This window comes from Chelmon rostratus, chromosome 23 (assembly GCF_017976325.1).
Source record: "Chelmon rostratus isolate fCheRos1 chromosome 23, fCheRos1.pri, whole genome shotgun sequence".
In the NCBI taxonomy this organism is placed as follows: Eukaryota; Metazoa; Chordata; class Actinopteri; order Chaetodontiformes; family Chaetodontidae; genus Chelmon; species Chelmon rostratus.
The window spans coordinates 5,934,297-5,956,403 of NC_055680.1; the positions used below are offsets into that span (position 1 = coordinate 5,934,297).

General features: G+C 44.6%; 1 protein-coding gene across 2 annotated transcripts in view; it reads left to right on the top strand.

Annotated features, from left to right (window-relative positions):
* Nucleotides 1-22,107, top strand: part of kdm6ba (lysine (K)-specific demethylase 6B, a) — a 93,868-nt gene that overhangs the window by 46,835 nt on the left and 24,926 nt on the right. For both annotated transcript variants that reach the window (XM_041964995.1, XM_041964997.1), the window contains one exon: nt 17,475-17,536. The gene's annotated coding sequence lies outside the window, so the exon portion shown is untranslated. The remainder of the gene's footprint in view (nt 1-17,474; nt 17,537-22,107) is intronic.

The following is a 22,107-nucleotide window of genomic DNA, read 5'->3' on the forward strand; positions in this document are numbered from 1 at the left end:
GGTGACCCGGCCCAGCTGTGAGTGAACGTGTGTGTTTTGCCAATGCAGATAAAATATGGGGATGTGGCCCGTGATGACAGTTGATTCTGGAGCTGTCTGTGTAGCAACAAGCCATTTCCTGCACTGAGAGCCATTAGGACGCCACCCAAACCTCCCACCCCCGTCTGTCACCCACCATGCTCCTGTGTTCCTCTGCAGATGTGCACAAACAAACACATAGAGAGGGGAGGAGGGGGGGGTATGTTTTTGTGATTGAATTTGTGTGTGCATGTGTGCTGCTCTCCTCTTTACCCCTCCTCAGCCCCGGGGCAGTCCCCCCACGGCTGAAGGGGGGAGATTGTGCATTCATTGGAATGGAGGCTGAGATGGCAGGGGGGAGGAGGAGGAGGAGGGTGAGGGTGATTGAGTGTGCTGCCTGGAGAAGAAAAAGAGAGACAGAAAGAAGAGCGAGGGGAAGAGGAGAGGGGGAGGGGTGGTCTGCCTTGTGTTTAAAAACAGGGAGAAAAGGGGGAGCAGAGGGAGAGGAGCAGACAGGCAGGAGAGGAGGTTCAGGGGTGGAGGTGAGGGGAGGCTGGCTGGCGCCGCGGCTGGGTTGTGTCTGTGGAGAGAGGGGCTGGAGCTGGGCTAAAAACAGCTCATGTTCAATGATGATTTCAGACACGTCCACGTAAATAAATGCCTGTTTGTGACCGTGAATCTGTGACTGATAGCATGTCACAGCTGCTTGATGAAAGCTTTTTCTGCTGGTCTGAACTTTTTGGTGTTTGTTAGATCTTCCCCGCTACACAGGAGGGTGATGTGTGTTAGATTTCTGTTAGCATGCATTGCAGTGAAGAATCAAAGCCTTTGTTTTGACTGTTTAAAGTAACTTAAGTGATAAACAGCCAAGTGGCTTCTTCATTTTGCCGACACCTTTGCTGATGTGTGGCCCCTGCGCTTCTTGTTCATCTTTGTTTTTCATCTCTGAATCTTTCCCATCCTTGGAAGGCACTGCCGAGTTTCCATCAGTTTGAGCTTGCCTTGCTGTGACCACATCAGAGCCATGGTGGCTACTGCTCTCAAAGCCCCCCACCACACAGTTCTTGCTTTGTTTATCACTTTGCTTCTTCTGCAGCAGAGGGATGAAGCTTTATGCAAATGGATGTCGATCGGGAAATCTAAAAGCTTTAGGAAAGTGGTTAAAAGTTGAGTGGCTTGTGTAGCGTCATGTATTATGAGAGAACAGAAAATCAGACGTGTATCTATATTCAGATATGCAACATAGTTCTTTAAACACTGTTTAAAGCAAATATTGGGTATAATGTGTGGCTGAGTTTAGAGTGATTCGTGTTGGACAGCGTTGGTGGTTTGTGCGAAAGTAATATTACACAGATGTCCAGTATTTATTTAGTTTGGAAGGATACAAGTATTAGTGAACTGCGTATATGCAGTGGGTGGTACCAGCTGGCCTTGTATTGTCTCCAAAAGATTTCCAAGATGCACTGTGGTGCATTCAATACTGCATATACAGTACACTGGTGCAAGTGCTAGCTACATTCCCCATGCACAGTCAGCTGCTCAGAGAGCATATTTGCCAGAATTGTGCCAGTACACTTAGGATCCAGGTACATACATTTCAGCGGCACACACACACACACACACATTCAGACAGATAGACAGGCAGGCGGGCAGACAGTCAGTCCCATAGATGCATTTTGTTCTGTGGCTAAACGTTCTGGCCTGAGGTTTTATCTATGACTACACTTACCAGTTTTAGATTGAAAAAGCACAGTTTGGTAATGCACAGAGGGATAAGGCTTAGATGGTTAATTCTATTATGCAGGGTCAAAGGCCTCTGGTAGATTAGCTTTGGCCTTGGAGCCAATATCCACTATAGAAATCTAGCCTGTGTAGGTAGCTGTATATGATTAGCAGAGAGGAAGACAAAGAGAGTGACAGAGACATTATGAAAGACAGAGACGGAGAATAGCGGCAGTCTGGTGATAGGTCATATCCAAGTGCTGCAGCCTGTCTTCCCTTTTTATTCAAGTCGGTCTGGATCTGAGCTGCAGTCAGGGAGCTGCATGAGAGAGCAGAATTAGAGAGAGAGGAAAGAAAAAGACCTGGACATGAAGAGATATCTGGGAAAGTGGAAGAAAAATAGCCCTGCTCTGCTGACACACACACACACACACACACACACACACACACACACACACAGGGCCATTGGCAGAGGTAGTTTGCTGAATGTGCACATGGCTTCTTTGTGTGATGGAGACGGCTGGGGTTTGTTGATTTGAGGTAATAGTTTCCAGTTGTCTCAGTCAGGAGAGGGCTGTGTCACTACTATGGGAGATAGGCAGGGGATTGGCAGGCTGAGTGAAGTCAAATTCATAACACACACACACACACACACACACACACACACACGCACACAACTGAACACTTACCAGATTGTGTGACTGTGATGTGGGTTTCTTGTGGTGGCCTTTGCACCATGGAGCCTGTGACTGACTGAAGCAGGTGTGTATGTGTGTCGGTGGGTCTGTGTCTGTATGCACAAGTCCTCTCTGCACGGCCGATTTTATCACTGCTCAGCAAAGGTCAATGCTGGAACTGTGTGTATGTTTATGGCACCTCTTGCATAATGTGTGTCAAGGGTTGCAGATTGTTAAAGTGTGCTTGCTCTGTAATGAAGGATGCAGACTTCTTTATAGCTCATGATGAAAGGGAAGGGAAGGAGGAAGAGAAGAAGAGACATGTGGGGAGTGTGGCTTCGGGACTTGAAAGAGTGTCGAGTTTTAGAATTGAAACCTGTCAAGTAGTTGTGTAGGGCTTTTAATAGACTTTGTGTCTTTCCTCCTATTTCTGCACCAAGCACATCTTTATTGTACGTGTGTGTGTGTGTTCATTACTAGCTGCTTGTAATGTTTGTGATACCTGCATTGGAGCTTGTCTTGCTGTTGCACTCTGGGTAGGAGCAGCTGTGAAATGCCTGAAATGTAAACCACATAGAAAATATAAGTGCACAAACACAGATTCAAATAAACACACACAGACACATGACAGTTGACCAATGCCCTGTGTTTTTACTGCAATCTGTAATTGTGCGCGAACAAATGTGCAGACTCTTTGAAGGCTTCTGCTCGTATGCCGCTCCTCTTACGTCGTCTCTTTGTTTAACCGTGGCGTTTCTCCTTGAGTGATGTGGCCGTGCCCGGCTTCTCATTGTGTGTGCATGGGACGTTGTTTCTATGCTTGAGTTTAGGGACTGTGTGTGAAGCTGAGTGCATGTGCTTGAGACCACTTTTAAAAGTAGATGCAGGTTAGGTTTTGTGCGTGCGTGCGTGCGTGCGTGCGTGCGTGCGTGCGTGCGTGTTTCTGGGAATCTTTGTGAATGAAAAGGTGAGTCTCTCTCTATCAGGGCTTTGCTTGCTCGCAGGTGCACTGTATGTTTGGCTTCTGCTCTTAATGATGCAAGACTGAAACAGCCTGCCTTATCTTACTGGTCTCACTGGTTTTACTGGCTTAATGTGAGTGTATTTACTCCAGGGCTGCTCATATGACATGTAGTCATGTATTCCCATTACTGTTTTGTAATAGGCAAACAAGTAGTAAGTGACACGTTTGTTTTTTTTTTTTAAACCAAATGCTTGCCTAACAATTTGGCTACTTGCACGTTCAGCAAACCCTAACAACATTTCCATCCCATGGCATTCACATGTCCTCCAGCTTTGCTTTGGTCCACCACTTATTGAATCGATCTCTTTGGCTTGTTAGATGTTCAGCTTTCTTCACTGACCAATACTTTTCCTTGGTTGTTTGCTTGCGTGTGTAATAAAACAACAAGTTAAACTCTTCATCTGGCGTAATCAGGTTAGTATATCTGTGGATGTTCATTAATGACACATTCAAAAGAAAAACACACACCAGACCGTCTGCCTTCGAAACTACACACACCACAGACACACACACACTGTTTATGGCATGACCCCACAATGACCTCAATCGATCCAGCTGATTGACTTACAGTAATGCATCAACCTGATTATGTTTCTAAGGAGATGGAGGGTTAATATCAAGAGGAGAGGAAGAAGATGAAGATGTGTGTGTGTGTGTAGAGAGCCTGACAGCTATAATTAACTGATCAACTAGGAGGGGGAAGTTTCACTGTGTGGATTATTTGGTTAGAGATCTCTTCTCCTCTCTTCCTCTTTCATATCTGCCCCCTCTTTCCTATCTCCTCCTCCTCAGCCTGCCACCTCCACTTTGCTCTTTTCTTCTCCCTTTTCTTCGTCTCTCTCTTTCCTGCTCTTGTTCTCCCTCCCGCATGTTACATCGCCTGTCTCTTTAACCCAGTTCCACACTGAACCCTGACCCTCTCACTTGTGTAACTTCTGTGATAAGAGTGCTTTTGTGTTCGCGATGTCTCTCGCTCCACTTCTTCTCCATACGTGAGTCACAAGTCACAGCTGAGCCACACAGGAGTCGATTCATTCTGTAAGATCCAGTTGAATCTTTCTTGAATCTCTTCTACTTTGTTCGCAGCCTTTGTGTCTTGTGTTATTACCCTGCTTTCTCTTTGAGTGTGTTTTAGCGGATTCTTTTCAGTCGTGCATGTGTCGCACTGGCAGGTGTGCAGTCAGTGTGTGTATTAAACAGAGTGTGAGAAATCAAAGCTGTGTCTGCCTTGCAGTGTTTATGAGGATATCTGTGTCTCTGCATGAGTGTGTCTGGAGGGCAGCGGGTGCACTGTGACCTTTATGGGCCCGTGAGTGTGTGTGTGTGTGTGTGTGCGCCCCCAACCCGGTAACATGATCTGTCTTAAGGAGTCTAGCCCTCTGTTGCTCCTCTGTCTGTCTGCACCCTGTCTGTCCTTCCTTCTCTCCTATATCTTCCCCTATGTGTTCACTGCCGTCTCTCCTTTCTGTCTGCCCCTTTTCCTGTCTTTCATCCCTCTTTGCCTTGTCCTGCCCCCTTTCGCCCCCATAACCTTAAACTTGTAAATCTGTGTCAACCAAAACCTAGAAATACATCTGCCTGAACTCTCAACCCTTTCAGCACCCTTTTCTCTCTCTTTCTGTCACTCTCTCGCTCACACACACAAACGCACATACTCTGATCAGATGGCTTTGATTGCAGAGATCAGAGAAGGGAGAAGTAGATGTGTGTGTGTGTGTTTGGTAGGGGGTCAGCGTTGGTGTTGTAATTGATTTTCTGTGTTTCCTTTGTTTGACTAGTGTTAGATGTCTGGAAGCACTCTGGAAGCTGCCTATACTGTACAGCACTGATACGATGTGGTATAGATTGTGTGTGTGTGTGAGGGTTGGGTGTTGCGAGTGATGGAGGAGGTCATGAGACAGGCTGACTCTCTCACAGGATTTCTATCACTGATGTATAGAAATACAAGCTTCACAGTGTGTGTACTCGATCTCCTCTCTGTCAGATGGTCAACACTGCATTTTCAGGCTTCTTCTTCCTTCTTCTTTCATTCAGCAGAAACAGAGAAAATCTGCAAAAAAAGGAGAAAGTATGACCCTGAGGCATACAAAAGACCAGGTCCATGCGTTCACATGGCTTTGGGAGTTGATAAACCTTTAATAAGAGACAGCCAAGACATTAGAAACTCCTACACTCATCAGCTGATGGCCATAGGCCGACATGTGTAGGTGGTTTTAATATATTGGAGCAGTGTTGTGGTTCTAACGAGTGTTGCAGTCCAAACTGGAGTCCTCCACCCTCCCATCGCCCACTACTACAAAATATTCTCTCAGATATCTCTCTGGTTAAGTGTGACCAACTCTTCTGAGTCTTTTATCCGCAGTTTCCAATCAAACTGGAGCCTTAAACATGGGGCTGAGTGTGCACCATGCACTGTTTGGGCAGTGTGTTTGCAGTTTCCATGAGCTGTGTGTGCGTGTGTGTGTCCTGTACTCTGTTGCCATATGGCAGCTGTATTAGTCCACAGTGTAAACACAGCTGGCTGCCTCCCGTGGCTGCATGGGTGAACAGCAGTCTGCCTGCAGATACAAAAGGCCCGAATAGAAGGATCACATCCACCGCTAGCACATTATTGGCTATTAGGCATGTTGGGATTCATGGTGGGTTATTTGTAAGGGACATTAGTGTTGGTGATGGAGCCTGATATCAGACTATTATTAACATAAAGATGGTGATTAATAAGTCTGTTAGTGGCTGCTTGCGGTACTTTGCTGCAGGGAGTTGAGATTTTAGTTTTTTTTAATTGTGATGACATTTTTTATAAATGTTGCAATCTGAACACGGTCCTTAAAAATGTGTTCTCTCTAATGAAAAGACAAAGTATCATCTCTTGAAATAACAAGTCACTGTCACTATACTGATTTTTTTTAATCCTGCTCTTGTATAAATCAGCGAGGGTAAAAGCTACATTCCTGTGGGTTTGTTTTTACACAGATTTTTTACACATGCCATAATTTGTTAGTATTCATATGGCTAGCCAATAAAGGTATTTATCAAAGAGTGATGCTTCTGGCCTGAAGCTGAGACACAAAGAGGGAGATAAAGCAGAGAGGACAGGGCAGGTACTGAACATTTCACATCATAAATAATGTCAGAAACACTGGTGCATGCTAGCCAGTGCTCAGGGTAGCGTGAAATCTGCTCTCGCCCCATCCTTTCTTATCTCCCCTCCCTATCGCACTCCCTCCCTTGCTCTTTCTGTGTGTGTGTGTGTGTGTGTGTGTGTGTGTGTGTGCGCGCATGCATGCATGCATGCGTGCATGCGTGTACGTGTGTGTGTGCGTGTGTGTGTGTGTGTGTGCAGGGTAATTGAGGTGTGTGACCTTGCTGTAGGCCTGGCAGGTGTGAAGGGAGGAATGGAGGGAAGCAGGGGATGAGATGAATGGGGGAAGAGGGTGAGGGGATGAGATGGATGGATGGAGGGCTCTGCTGTTACATGTTGGTAGACTGATATCCTGCCTGCATGCATATATGTATGGTAATGTTAGGCCTTCTGTAGTGAAAAGAAATACAAGTGATTGTGTGCGTGGGTGGAGACCCATTCTTCTGCTGTAAGGCTCTCTGCATGCAACTTGAAAATGAGACCATGTGCATGTGTGTGGGTGTGTGTGTTATCAGACAGGATGGCATATATAATTTCTATATGCCGCCATGTGTGCATCTGAGTCTGTTTCCCATTAAATGGTTGCATGTCACATTTTCAAACATCCTCGTCAGATTGAAGTATGTCCGTATAATTACTGTAAACCAATGAGAGTAATGGTGGAAATGATTGACAGCCTTGATGTCAAACCATTTCTATTACTATCATTAAGACTACAGTTCCTATACACCCTGTATGCTTCCTGCCACAAAGATGTTGATGAATGTTGTTTCTTCTGCCACTCTGTCCCTCCCTGGTGTTTATCGAAGCTTTACAGAGCAGGATAAACATGTTGGAGGCAATTTTTCCTTTGGTTCGTTTCAGAAATGCAGCCCTTTATGTCAATCTGTTGGCAATTTTACATTTTTGTCTCGTGGCTGAATGAGCATTTGAGTCACTTTTACATAAAAGTCACAACAGCCATCTAGGTCGGACCTAGTAACATTTTGAAGGTGGCGCTTTCAAAGTGGGAACTGAATGCAGGTTAAACAGAGAGAAACATGCGTTGTGTCCTTGTCTTCTAAAATCACTGTCATACATGTAATATCTCAGTCGAGCTCTCTCATGCACAAAATGAGTTTAAACTAGGGAGAGGCAAATTTAAGTTGGTGTGGAGGTCGATCTTATATCAGATCAGTCTGTAAAAACTATTTTCTCCTCGTGGTGCGACAGGCGGTAGAAGCTGAAAAGCTCTCACACATCCACTACAAGAATCTGACCAACAGTTCATTCATGCCAGCTGCAAATGTCCTGTCATGTCTGAATGAAGTCAGAAGGAGCATTAACCTAAAAGTCATCTCTGTCTGAATGACACAACACATCGCTGTAACAGATAAAAGAAGGCAGAGAGACTTTGGACTCCTTCCCCGTTTGGCTATTACATAAATTCATAAAGCTGAACCTCTACCTGCACAGTGCCCTCTTTCTGTTTTGTGCTATAAAACAATGCAGCAGATTTTCAGCAGAATCTGACTTTGTGACAGACCAGACTGATGATGGTGACACACACATGTATATTCAGTAATAATAATACTGGTAAGGGGTCAGCAATTCAGTAATATACTGTCTAGCTCACAGTGAGCCAATGAAGTTCTTTAAAGGACCAGTGTGCAAGATATAGGGGAGTCTATTGGCAGAATACAGCAGAAATGGAACATAATATTCACAATTATGTTTTCATTAATGTATAATAACCTGAAAATAAGTTTTTGTTACCTATGAATGAGCTCTGTATATCTACAGAGGGAGTGGGTTCCCTTGAGCAGAAGCTGCCATGTTGCACCTCCATGTTCCTACAGTAGCCCAGAAGGGGAACACTGGCTTTAACTGGCAGATTTCGTGTTTCGTGGCCAGAACAGGGGTGATATGAAGTCATCTGCTTGAGTTAACTTGCATTAGTTCTGCAGCTGTGTTTTGTGCCGGGTGTGCAGTAATTATAATAATGTTCTATAATGATGAACTGATCTTACATGTAGCTCCTTTCAACAAGAAAGGACACGTTTTCATCTCCACACTGAGCTTGCCATCACCTTCCCCACAGAACAGTGTAGAACCACAGCAGAGAGGCAGTGAGCTCTCACACACCCATCCCCCTCTTCTTCTTCTTCTTCTTCTTCTCCTCCTCTGCCGCTCTGTACCCTCCTCCCCTCTGCTCTCTGCACAGTAGCACAGTGCATCTGTGTCATGTCACTGGGTTCTGGCGTCCCAGAGTAACCCCCACCCTCCCATAACAGTGCAGTCTCTCTCTCTGTCTCTCTGCCTTTCTCTCTCTCTCTGTCCTTGTGTGGCTCAGGCTGTCATCTCCGATCTCTTCATCTTCTCTCCATCCAACTCATCCCTGTCTGCTTTCCCCTAAAGAAGCCTCCCCCTCTTGCCTGTCTCCGTCGTCCTCTGTTTCGCTATACTTATGTGTGTCACTCTTTTAATATCTCCCCCCTCTCTCACCCCATCACGCAACATCATTGCTCTCTCACCCTCACTCCCTGTCCTTCCCCCTCTCTCATGGAGCGTACACAAACATAAAACTGTCTCGGTGCATACATTAATAGATCCAAGCTCCTTAGCTGGCTGCTGCATGCATAATCTATCTGCTCACACAGAATGTGAACAGCACAGTGAACAGTGAGTGTGTTTGAGGCCCTAGGCTCCTCCCCCCAGAGAGAGAGAGACAGACAGGTGTGGACCAGATTGAGTTCCGCCTCATTTCCTCTGCCCTGTGCAGCTGGTCAAGGACACACATTTGCGCACACACAAAAACGCACACAGGCATGTCTTTGACACATGGTTATGCACACATGCACGCACACTTCAGATACAAGGGCAGAGACATGCATACTGCACACACCTCAAATATAAAGACACAAGATGTAGAAGGATCAAGCTTTAGCAGAAACTAGGTGTGTGTGTGTGTGTGTGTGCGTGTGTGTGTTAATAAGGCTCTCTGCACTTGAATTCCTATGGAAGAGGATTACAGCAATGATTACAACAAGATTGGCAGAGTATTTCCATGACGACGCTGAGAGATTTGGGAATAGTGAAATCCCGCCCCAGTATAAAGTCACTTCAGTCCCTCCCACTGCATGTTATATTCATACTGTATCTAACACACACACACACGTAACACTACACTCACCATTACAATATTTATAGCTGTCTTTGGTTATTTATATTTGACATGACAGAACTCATATTGGTCGTCCATTTTTCATGCTGGTATCAAATGTATCAACATGGGAGGGACATTATGACCATGGCATACGCTCCTGAACACACACACACACACACACACACAAAACACTCCCCGCTGACATCAGCAGTGTTGAAGTCAAGGCAGTCTCAGGAGGAGCTGGTCATTGGCCATCAAAACAATTTCACCGCTACAAGCATTTTTCCTCCACTTTAATTTTCCATTTTTATTTCAGGCATATAGCTGATTTATTTAAGTGTGCAGCAGCAGAGTGGAGATCCAGCTCTTTTATCACCAATGCTGCAATCAGCCAACAGCAGGGAGTGCAAAGAGTTTTAAAATTAATTGTTTTGTTCCCACTGAGATGTCCAATACAACAGAAAGTGGCAAAAAAGGCTGCAAGATTAAATCATTATTTCACATTTCTTTCCAGTGTGGATAGAATGAGACCATAGATTATCTGGAGCCAGGTTATAGTATCTTCACCTCTCATATGCCCTTCAGATTAGGTGTGGTGACAGAGAATGTGAGATGTGTCTCATCCACACCGTGAAATAGATTTTTGCAGAACTTCTCTCTGTTTCATTCTGTTCTGCTTTTTTTCTCCTCGCTTGACTTAGTTTCTTTGTTCTGGCGTTTCCACCTTGATAGATATTGCACACCCACCCTCTTTTGTCTGAAGTATCTGTGTACTCTATATATGCGTTGAGATCTGTTGTGTGATTATGTATGGATCTGTGTGTGTGCGCCTGTCTGCTGTGGCGCCTAACCAGTGCAGGAAGTGTGGGGTCACAGTATCTGGAGAGCAGCCAGACAGCCTCCCTCCCCTTTAAATGCCCAGACACTGATACTTTGCCTTTAAGAGCTCAGCCTATAGGAAGGGGGGGGGGTGTATGTATACATTATGGGGTTTTATGCTTACTTGCTGGCGAAAGTGATTGAGTGCTTGTCATATTGTGCAAGTACATATGTGAGTGTGTGCGCGAGTCTTTGTGTGTGTGTGTGTGTGTGTGTGTGTGTGTGTGTGTGTGGTCCTGTGAAGACGGTATGAGCCACCATGTGGGGATCATGTGTGCCACAGCAGATAAAGGAGTCTTTGTGAGCAGATGCAGAGGATGCAGCTCAAGCACACATCCACTTACACACACACACACACACACAATTTACATGCACACACATTAACCTATGCAGACACACTCTATTGTGTTTTTACATGCTGTTTCTCAGCTCACTTTTGCTTTCAAACACACCCTCATTGTTCAACTCACCGGTGTGGTTGCAAATGAGAAATTTCCATTTCCAGCCTTTTATATTTATTAGGTATGAAATCATTGCGGTTTGGAGTGAACACACACACACACAGTGGTGTGATTATAAAGGCCTGAGTCAGTGTTTTTGGTATGTGACGGTTAACTTAAATGGCATTGTGCAACTGGATAGTACAGTTTAGCACCTCTGCACTGGTATGTGGGCTTGGCAGGGCTTGCCTGACCACTCATCAACTCTACCTCTCACACACTCAGCCAGAGACAGTAACAGTGCATCCTAATACCTACAGCCTTAAACACACCTTCCTAGTAAACATGACACACACACGCACACCAAATGGCAGACATATGCGGAGTTCCTTAAAGGTTGAAGGAATTGCTGTTGTTGTGACTCATTATCAGAGTCCCATCACTGACCACTCAACAAAAAGAGCATTTTCTCTTCTTCTTTTCCAGCGTGTTTATTCTGTTGAGCTTGTATGAAGGGGACGCCTCAGGCCACATTTCTCAGATTGCGTGTGTGTGAAGCGAGTTCAGGCACGCCGGCTGCCTGCTCCCCTTCATTCTGATGTTGTTGTTGTTTTTGAGCTACAAGCAGTGTGTCAGCATTAGGGTTGGGCGATGTATTAAAATTTTGCAACCACCCACCATCAACCCATCAACGGCCAAGTGCCGATATATTTGCACATGTGTGTGTTTTTGTGGCACTATGCTGGATTATTCTGTAAAAACTCCACACCTGTGAGTTTTGATAATCTCTCTGTACCAGTGGAAGTTTTGGCTTGACTGTGGCAGTTGAGAAAGAAGTATTCAAGTACCCACGGCTGTGTTTTTCAGGGTTAGCCAGGGAGGCTCTGCTATGTGCGTCTGCACTAAGGTACATTAGATGCTGTTTTTAGTCAAAAGTTTCAGGCTTTGACGGCAAAGCCATGTATAATTTTGCAGAACTGACGTCACGAGACTGCCAGTGTCGACTGCTGTGGCTCTGAATCCTCTCTGCAGCTGTGAGGGATGCACTCTGCTTGGCTGGTGTGGTGTGGTGTGTGTGTGAGAGAGAGAGAGAGAGAGAAAGAGAAATGACAGTGGGGGTAAAAACAGCACTTTACAAGTGTTTAAAGGGTTATGTTCATCAAACGCTCATTTACATGTACTTGCACAAACATCTCTCACACACACTCACAAACTCTCTCTCTCCCACACACATACACGCACATAATCATACTGTTCACAGGTCTTGATTTTGGCAGCAGCCACAGCCGGGCTGCTTTCATTAGCGTCTGTCTAGACACGATTTATTACCAACTGTTCATTCTTGTCTTCTCTCCTTCTCTCTGTCTGTCTCTGTCCTCCTGTTTGTTGTTGCTGGATTCTCAGACAGTCTCGGCATGTGTGTGTGTGCGTTTGTGGCGTGGCTTTAGTCAGTGAGTCTGTCTGTCACCCTCCTCCTCTTTAAGTGGGTGTCATTTTCTTGCCTGTCCCCAAAGAGGAAGTCAGTCTGTCTGTCTTGTCTGTCACTTCATCTATCCATCCGTTTCTCGTGTGTGCGTGTGTGTGTGGGAGTCAGAGTGGGTGCGATGGTTTGTGAGCCAGGCTTGGTTTTGACCATGACCTTTTACTGAAGCCATGTGGCAGAAGTTCACCGAGCCGAACAGCCTCAACCACAGTCAACCTGACACTCCTCCTCACTGTCTGTAGTTCTGCCAGCTCTGGCCGCGCAAACACATGCATGTTTACAGGCAAAGGAGACAGAAAACAGACTCGCTGCCTCTTTCATGCATGCACACAAAAATAATGCCTTCCCCACCCAGTTTGAATCCAGTTTATTGGGTTTGAGTGATGTGGCATTTGATGTGTTTGCCACGTAGCTTCTTAAATAGCAGCAGATCTGACAGAAAATGCAAAAACAGATGAGTCTTAATATCTGTTTCAGTTTTTAGAGGTTTGGAAGAGACATGTAGAAACATGGAAACACATGAAGAACATCCACTCTGAACAGTTTTAAATAGACAACTGAGGGAGAAAAAATGATTCCCCACTATTGATAGAATCTGTAAAACAGGCTTTTGCATGATTAACGACGAGGGAGGAGAAAGAAACCTTCCTGTCATTCAAACAGCATGAACAACGGTACCCTCTTACAAATGTCTGCCCACATCCTGGATGTGGTGCGACAGCATTCCAAGGAGCTCTGAAGTTGTTCACAAGTTGTTCCTCTCTCATTGGTTGCTCCTTCATGTGTGCATGCTGATCAGCGCTCGTATCGTAGCCCCCACCCCAGGCTGGTGATTTTGCTAAAGCTTCATTTAAGGATTTAACCTGTCCCAAGAGACAGGCAGGCAGACACTGAATGCAGCCTGAAAGACACTGAAGGAGAAAACCCTGTCATTTACCACTCCTGCAGCAGCCTGCTATTGTATGTGCATGTGTGTGTGTATGTATGTGTGCAGGTATGAAGCTTGCTGCCCTAACTTGAAGACACCTACTGAATCACCAGTGACTAAGGGCTGGAGCAGCCCAAGCATGGATACTCTGCTCACGCCATGCAGGCTCACACAAGCTGAGGAGATATGTGTATGTATGTGTGTGTGTGTTTTTACCATTACGTAAATGTGTTAAGCTGATTTTACTGTGCAGTAGGTCAGTATGTGCAGCACGCAGCAAAGCAGTGAGACAGGCCTCCTGTAAAAAGGAACACAGGTGTCAGATTGTACACACAAGCGCTTGCATCAGTTGGTCAGAAGTACGTGTGCTTTAATGCATATGCACAGCATATATGGATGTGTGTGTGGCATATGTTCATACATATCTGTGCGTTTGTAGTTTTATACAACATACAGTATGTGTGTCTGTTTTGGGGATGGAGCACCCGCTTGTGTGGCCTTTATGCGTAGTTTCTTACACAATGGTACTGGTTTTCTATAAAATGTATTAAAACATTGTGTTTGCTTAATGACATATTTTTTTTCTCTTGCTACATGACCTCACTTCATTGGTCCTTAGATTATAGGAACCATTGTAATGCTTGCTCATATTCCTTTCTAGAGGTTGTTTAGGTTGCCTTGGTAGCCAATGGCTGCAGCACATATAACATGACCTCCATGTCTTTGGTTGGATTCCAGCCAGAGACCTTTGATACATGTCATACATCTCTTCTATATTGTCTACCTCTTCACTCTTCGCTTTCATAAACAATGAAAGGGAATAAAGACAGTAACTGCAAAAATACAGACAACAAGTACAAGAGAAGGTTGTTTAGACTGAAACTTTGTGTTAATAAATGGATCTGTAGTTAGTCAAACAGTATGCAGGAATTTTTCATTCTCAATCAGGTTGTGCTGACACATGTAGCGCATTCAGGTATTCGTTTTTTTAGACAAAAGCACTGAAACACAGTAGCTGAGCAGTTAGGCTGTGTGCTGACAGACCCCTTTACTTATTGCAATTATAGCACATCTTGGAAAAAATTGCAGGATCGGTCAGCAAAGAAGTTGAACCATTTGCTGCAACACAATGAACCCACCGCGTCGACCAATCAAATACATGCTTGTTTCTGATTAGTTTGTATTCCACTGAATAGTATTCTGGCATCTGATGAGCCTTCAAGCTATTTATCTTCATCCACTGCTCCGACTGGACTCCCTGCATCATATTTCATCCTCTCACTGTACGTCTACCAACACGCTTCCAGCAGAGCCCCTTGCTTGTGACGCAGTGCTGTTTTGGTCTAAATGCCGGGTTAGACGACTCTGCACTACACAAACACTAAACACACTCTCTCCCTCATCTGTCTCTGTCAAATCAGCCCTGCTCTGTTTGCACTCTCTCATCTCTCTCAGCCCATCTTGGTTTTTCCTCCTTTTTCATCTTTTGTCTGGCTCAAGGCCTTTACACCATCCCCCTCCTCCTCCCATCCCTCTCACCCTCTACATCTCCTCTGCTCTCCACCTCTGGGCAGAGTCTCTGTTGCTCCACCCCTCAGCATCTCCCTTTGACATTATCCAGCACACAGAGAGAAAGGCGCCCACTGGTTAACCTTTACATAAACACCACTTTCTATATCTCTCTATCTCTCACTCAGCCTTTCATTATTTCTCTGGTGTTCTCTCACAAATGGTCTCTGTCTTTATCTCTCTCTCTCTCTCTTCCATACAATTACAGCTTAAAAGTTTAATTCTTTGCCTTTTTCTTTTTGTTTTGATGGTGTCTTTCTTTTATGCCTTGCCACCCCCCCCCTCCCCCCCTTCCCCCTCTCAAGGTCTCCTTTTCTCTTTCACTCTTGTTATCTTTCTCACAAGCCTCCTCCCTCTTTCTCTTCCTACAATCCCTACATCGATCAAGGTCAAATGATTATGTCAGACCTTGTGACATTTACTCGATGTGTCATGAAAGAATATATTAGACCCTTGCAACAATCCAGCCTTCGACACACACACTTGCTCTCACTGGCATGCCTTTTTTTTAAGGTGGCCCTGCTTGCCCACTTTCTCCCTCACCCACCTACAGACACGCACACAGCCAGTCCACCTTTACAGTGTGGCCAGCTGTGAGCCTTTAGGGGGTGTGACATTTGACCTTGAGTTCAAAGGTTTGGGGCCTTAACCACCAGGCTGCGATATCAGTGAAGGCTGAGCCAGCTATATCTGCCTGCGACTGACTCAACTGTCACACACACACACACACACACACACACACACACACAAGCTGCTTTAGGCTATGTATGTTGCGTTGGTTCTGTTTGTACAGGCTCAATAGAGAAACATATGGAAGCCGCCATGTGTGGGCGTGTTTTATGTTGCAGCCCTGTAGGTAGAATATCAAAGTGAGACAAAGAAAGACAGGAGAGGAGGAAAATAGAAGAATAAAAGACGAGCAGAATGAAAAAGAGAGAGGTTTTCAGCTTACACAGATTGGTTTGCAGGACAGCAGCTTCCTCCATGTGTCTTTAGTCGATCATTCACTTTGCTGTTCCATGTTGACACTTTAGCACAGACATTAACCAACAGTACAGTCACAGTACAGTCAAAAAAGTTAGTGCATTCCTAACGAAAGCCAAACCCTGTGTTGTAGTATGAACACTTAAAGAACCTTGCACCTTGAAAGTGGACACAGCGCCTTTGTGTTTGTGGGTCAAAGGTCAGGTAGACGTTATAGAAGGAGAGAGAGAGAACAGGCTGAAGGCTTACATGTGAAGCGTTAGGGGGAGGAGGAGAATTAGAGAGCTGGTGACATTTAGGTTTTGACTACTGTCAACTACAACAACTTGTTAAAAGGGCACATTCTGTGTATGTGATTGTATAAGAGAGACAGAAAGTGTGTGTGTACCAATTTGTTCCTCTCCTTCTCTGCTCCTGCAGTGTGTGTGTGTGTGCAGTACATGCTCCTTTTAGTGTTTGAGCACCATCACAGGTGCTATGTGTTCTCAGGGTGCAAGCAGAGGTGTGTGTGTGTATGTGTGTTTTTTTAATGTGTGTGTGTGTTGGGGGTGGGGAGGTACACCAGAGTGCCACCTGTTCTCAGTCATGTGGCCCAGCACTGACACTGTGAATCACTGAACAGGCGGCACATGAGGAACACACACACACACAAACACAGATGGCCACAGCGCTGGTCCAGGCCCCGCTGTGCATTTTGGCTGACACACACACACACACACACACACACGGTTTCATAAGCCACACCAAATGACATATCGACAACACCATGACCACAGGATAGTCTGCAAACGTCACGCATGCATGATGAAACAAGCGAACGGAATAACCGATGAGGTCTGGTTGTCTTGTGTAGGCAGAATGAGGTGCTGATCTTTTAACCTTTGACTAAAAATGCTGATGAATTGCTGACCACTGCTTCACCTCACACTGGAATGTCACAGATGTGTCCGCTGTGACCACTGCAAACCAACTTCAGACCACACGGTTGTGGAAAAAGTCATCGGCTAATGCCTTGTCAACACGTACATGGGTATTTTTAAAAAAAACAGCTCCTGTCCACACAAGCACACACACACAATTGAAGCACCTCATGTTAACAAAGGAGATAACGGCGCACAAGCTACACACTCAGTTTTCTCTGTCTATACGTTTCTTAATATGTTCAGCCTGGAAGGAGTTCTCCAAGAGGTCCGTTTTCAGTGACCAAAAACTTTGTTTGTGTGGATGAAAGGTAAAGGAAAGAAAAATCCCCATGTGCCTGTGGACTGGGCTCTAAATGGCTGAATATTGTCACCAACCTGAATATTGATGGAATAAAAAGAGCATGCTTAATTTTGTGTGTGTGAATGTTGATCAAGCAATGCAACGGTATGCTTTTGAACTTGTGTCCAGCTCCTTGCTGCTGTTGTTGACACTGTTCGACCTCTAAGACTGACCTCTGTTCCTCCATGTTGTGGTTTCAGGAGGTGGGACGTGTCATGGTGGCCTGCTGAAAGTGACGGACTGCATTACCCATGATCACCAGGTAAGGCTCCCTTTTAGCTCACAGTTCAGTTTCCTGCCTTCATCTTGCTCACTCTGTTTCAAGCCTACTGTCATTTCTTTAATCCACAGACATACAACACTGTGCCTACACACAGACACACTGCAGTTATATGCTTTTATAGGAATGATTGGTGATTCATGCCTTTGTTCAGTTTTTTTGTCCACCTTCTGCATTTACTTGTCAGTACTGAACAACAGGTAATACCTAAATACATTAAGCACAGAAATGGTGTACAGTCTGTACACAGAGACAAGCCCCACTGCACAATATGTAAGTTAGACAGGTAGAGCAGCAGGGCGAGATGTGTCAGAAGAGAGTGAGTAAGACAGGAGTAGGAGTAAAACAGAGAGAGAGAGTACATTACACACACACACACACGCATTCATCAGTTAAGAAGGCAGTGAGTTGTGAAATCATGGGTGTGCGTGCACCGCTGCTCCTTTCTGCAATCTCACAAAATCAACTGTTCTTTTGAGTGGTGTGTGTTTTGTCAGTCCTCAAAGAGTCGTGTACTTTCAGGCCTCTGAGTCAGATATCAAACTTTCAGCTCCTCTCGGCTCTTCAAAGCCACATTAGATTAAAAGAAAAGGTAAATTATTTGCTTGCTGTTAGCAGCTAGTGTTCCGGCAAAACACCCAAGTGGGTGATAAATTTTCCCATTAACTTTCCCAAGTGATGGATGCCAGAATGATCCGTGTCTCGCATTAGTTTGACTGGCGTGTTTGGAATACATAGCTGTTAGTATGATTAGAGCTGAAATAAGTTTTGAATAACCAGCGATAACCAGGTAATTGTTTAAAATATTTTTCATCAAAAATACCACTAATTCACTCCTTCAAGCCTCTCACATGTGAATATTTTCTGTTTTTCCTCGTCTTTTATGATAGTTATCTGTTTTCCTCTGGGTTTTAGACTGTTGATTAGACACAGCAAACAGTTTCAGGATATATTCTTGCCAGTTTGCCAGTGGAAATCTTTTAATGTAAAGCATAGCCAGGACACAGCTAAGAGGAGGCTCAGCATGGCTGCCGTGGACCAACCCCAGCTGATGGGAGAACCCTTATAGTGTACACTTAAGTGTTAGCATGTAGCACCAAAGCCAATTATCTACCCACCAGGGACACATGGAGAACTGTGGTGTCCATGCTTTCACCTTTTAAGAGGAAAACTGACCAGTAATGCAATCTCCTGAAAACCTGATGTATTCCTTCAAGAGTCTTCTGAATTTTTTAAGCTCCTCTAAGAGGAGTTTACTTCCTCACTGTGTTTAACTTTTGGATAGTGAGTATATTAAGCAGGACTGAAGCGCTTAGCTTATCATAAAGCAACAGTCGGGATTAGCTGGTTGCTTGAGAAACTAGAGGGAAAGCAGGGCTCCCTATCGACCCTCTCTCCTTGAGTAAGGGCCCTAATTATCAGGGCTGGAGTGCTCCACTCAGCCGGCTACATGGCTGCTATATGTGGGTGTGCTAAGCCAGTCTGTCTGTCTGACTGCCTGTGTGGCTCGCTGTCTCCTCGTGGTGTGACTGTGTGTGAGTATGTGCGTGGAGGTGATTATTATCATGTCTGTCGGCCTCTCAGTGTACCCAAAAGGCTGACTCACGTTGTGCCACATGTACACACACACACACAGTCCCACTCACTCCACTCACTATCCTACATATCAGAGGCTGAGAAGTACCATCTGTACCAGGGACACAGTCTCCTACGACTGCAGACCACACTCACTCTCTCACATGCATACTTTCTTTCTTCTACTGTTGCTCTGTCTGGACCTCATCAGTATTACATGCTGTTTATTTTTTAAGTGTGTGTGTGTGTGTGTGTGTGTGTGTGTGTGTGTGTGTGTGTGGCTGGTATGACAGGAATTCTGGGGCTTGTACCCATGAGAGAGCTGCTAAATATATATATTTGGAGTGTGAGAACGGAGCTGTCCTTGTCCCCGATCTCTTTAATTACACACACAAAGTCCCCACCACACACACAAACACACACACACGTCTCCCTGCCTCCCTTCTAGACACATGAATACAGATTTGCAAGCCATGCATAAGAGCTGTGGACTGTGGAAACACACACTGCTTGACAAAAATCTTTTTTCCCATTATTGTCCCTTCCTGCCACGCATGCACACACACACACACACACACACACTCACACACACACACACACAAACACACACATTTGGGACCCCTCGGGCACACTGTAATGCCTTGGCTTCCCTTGTTGTGGGACAGGAAGGATGGAAATTGAGCTCATACATACATTTAATATTCGCAGACCGTTATTATGTACATTACAGTACATCTAGCTGAAGAAGCTGTGTGTGTGTGTGTGTGTGTGTGTGTGTGTGTGTGTGTGTGTGTGGTACACTACAGTCCCACCCATGACCACATCAATCAGCAATCCTCTTCCTGTTCACTTTTGATGGCTAATGGTCTCCCACCACACTCTTTATAGTGCAATCACACACACTCACACACATTCATTGACACATCTAAAGCCAAGCAAAGTCACACACTTTGGACACTCTCTCAACACACCTAATGGAGGATATGGTGTAATAATCTCACTCACAGTGAACAAGATGAGAATAAAAGTTCATATCAAAAATAGAGAACATAACTATTGAACAGCAGCAAAAAACAAGCAGCATGGACTGCGCAACATTTAGTACTGTCAGTCTATTTTTGTGCAAGGGAGACCAGTGCAGAAACAGAGTGGACAACATACACAACAGTGAGAAGCAGATGATATATGGCCTACATACAGAATGCAATAGTTTACAGCTCTATGATAGGTAATTAAGGACTGCAGCAATTCAGAGTGTAATAGCTTCCAGATGATGTTAGAAAATGTCTTTGGCTTCAGCTGACTTGATTTATTATAATATACATACTGATTATAACATTAAGGGTGCAAGTTTTTCTGAGTATGTAATTATATCATCTGGAATTTAATTACCTTAACATTTTTTTTTTTTTTTTGCAACTTCCATCCATTTGCAGAGGAAATGTACGCATTAACATGCTAAGACATTATCGGCTGCTACAAGCTTTTGTTCCACAATCACTCAGAAATCAAAGTAGCCTCTTCATTTTTGCACTAGACCCTCGCTTGTACTCACTTTCGCAGGCAAACTAGCAGCTGCAAATGCTTCGACTTTGGCCAACACACTAAATTACAGCTCACTATACAGGACCGCCTGAACTGTATCTGCTGATTTCTCCACACGGCCTTTGACAAACAAAAACAAAACATCCATATCCAAGCACAATGCCTCCAGTGTCATAAAGACCCCCACTGTGCTGCGTCTCTCCACTTTCTCAACACAAAACACGTTATTGAACATTCATCGTCACTTGACAATAGACTCTAGATCCACCCTGGTGGTACATATCACGCATGCCATGCATTTACTTCACCAGGGGTTTGAGTCCAGCACACACACACATCTCTTGACACTCTTCACTACATATTAATGGAAGTCGAAATGCCTTCAATATCAGCCTGCAGTGAGAGCAACCTGTTGTGAAAAGACAGTGAGAGACTGATGGCATCACTGATTTGTACCCAGGCAGAGAGAGGGTTCATAATGTTCTGGAGTTATTGTTTATGTTGTTGTTTTTAGAGTTGTTATCACCAAAAATAAACAGCCTGTGTGTGTATCCTTATGTCATCGTCTCAGCATCATCCATGACACACTCCCATCCTCCCTGCCACGACTAATTTTGCCTCCCGTTGTCTGCTGAGCCAGTGCTTTCTAAAAATAACTTGTGTGTGTGTGTGTGTGTGCGTGTGTGTGTGTGTGACACATACTGCTGGTTGTACCAATGTGGTTCTTTGGCGTTATTACAGAGTACAGGATGGTTTCCTTGGCGAAGAGAAGCTGGAACAAATGTTTCCGGCCTTAGAGAGACCCATTTGTGTTTTTCAAAGCCTTGTTTACCTCACACAGGATGTTAGCTGGCTGCCTCTGAGCACACAGCATATACAGTAATTCTTGGACATCTGTGTGCACAGTCATGACATGCACAATGTTAATGTCACCTACAGGAGGAACAAGAAATGTATTGGCCATATAACTTGGGCTTGTCTGTATTGTGTTAATAAATAATACCTTAGTTAAATATGACTAACCCTTCAAAGACGCCACAGCTTGCATTTATCTGCCTATTTATTGGTCAATCTAGATTGTGCACTATATAAGCACTATCTATATCCTACATTTACGTTCTCGCTCTGTATTTTTCAGTATGCCAGAGTTTTTAAGTCTGGTGTCTGTAATGACCTTCCCGTGCTGGCGCATCAATGGCAGTACGTTTTATGTCAGCCAGCAAATTGGTGTGAGGTTTTGGCTACTGGAAAAGGCTCCAGAGGATCTGGGCCATAATATTAACAGTCTATTAACCCTTTATTAATAAATACAAGTCAAAGTAATCTTTCACAACCCCAAAGGTTGTACTTCAAATGGCTTAATTGAATCTTAAAACATTAGTTAATTGTTTATTAATTTTCTATAAAGCTGTTAGTTACAGTTGACAAACCCT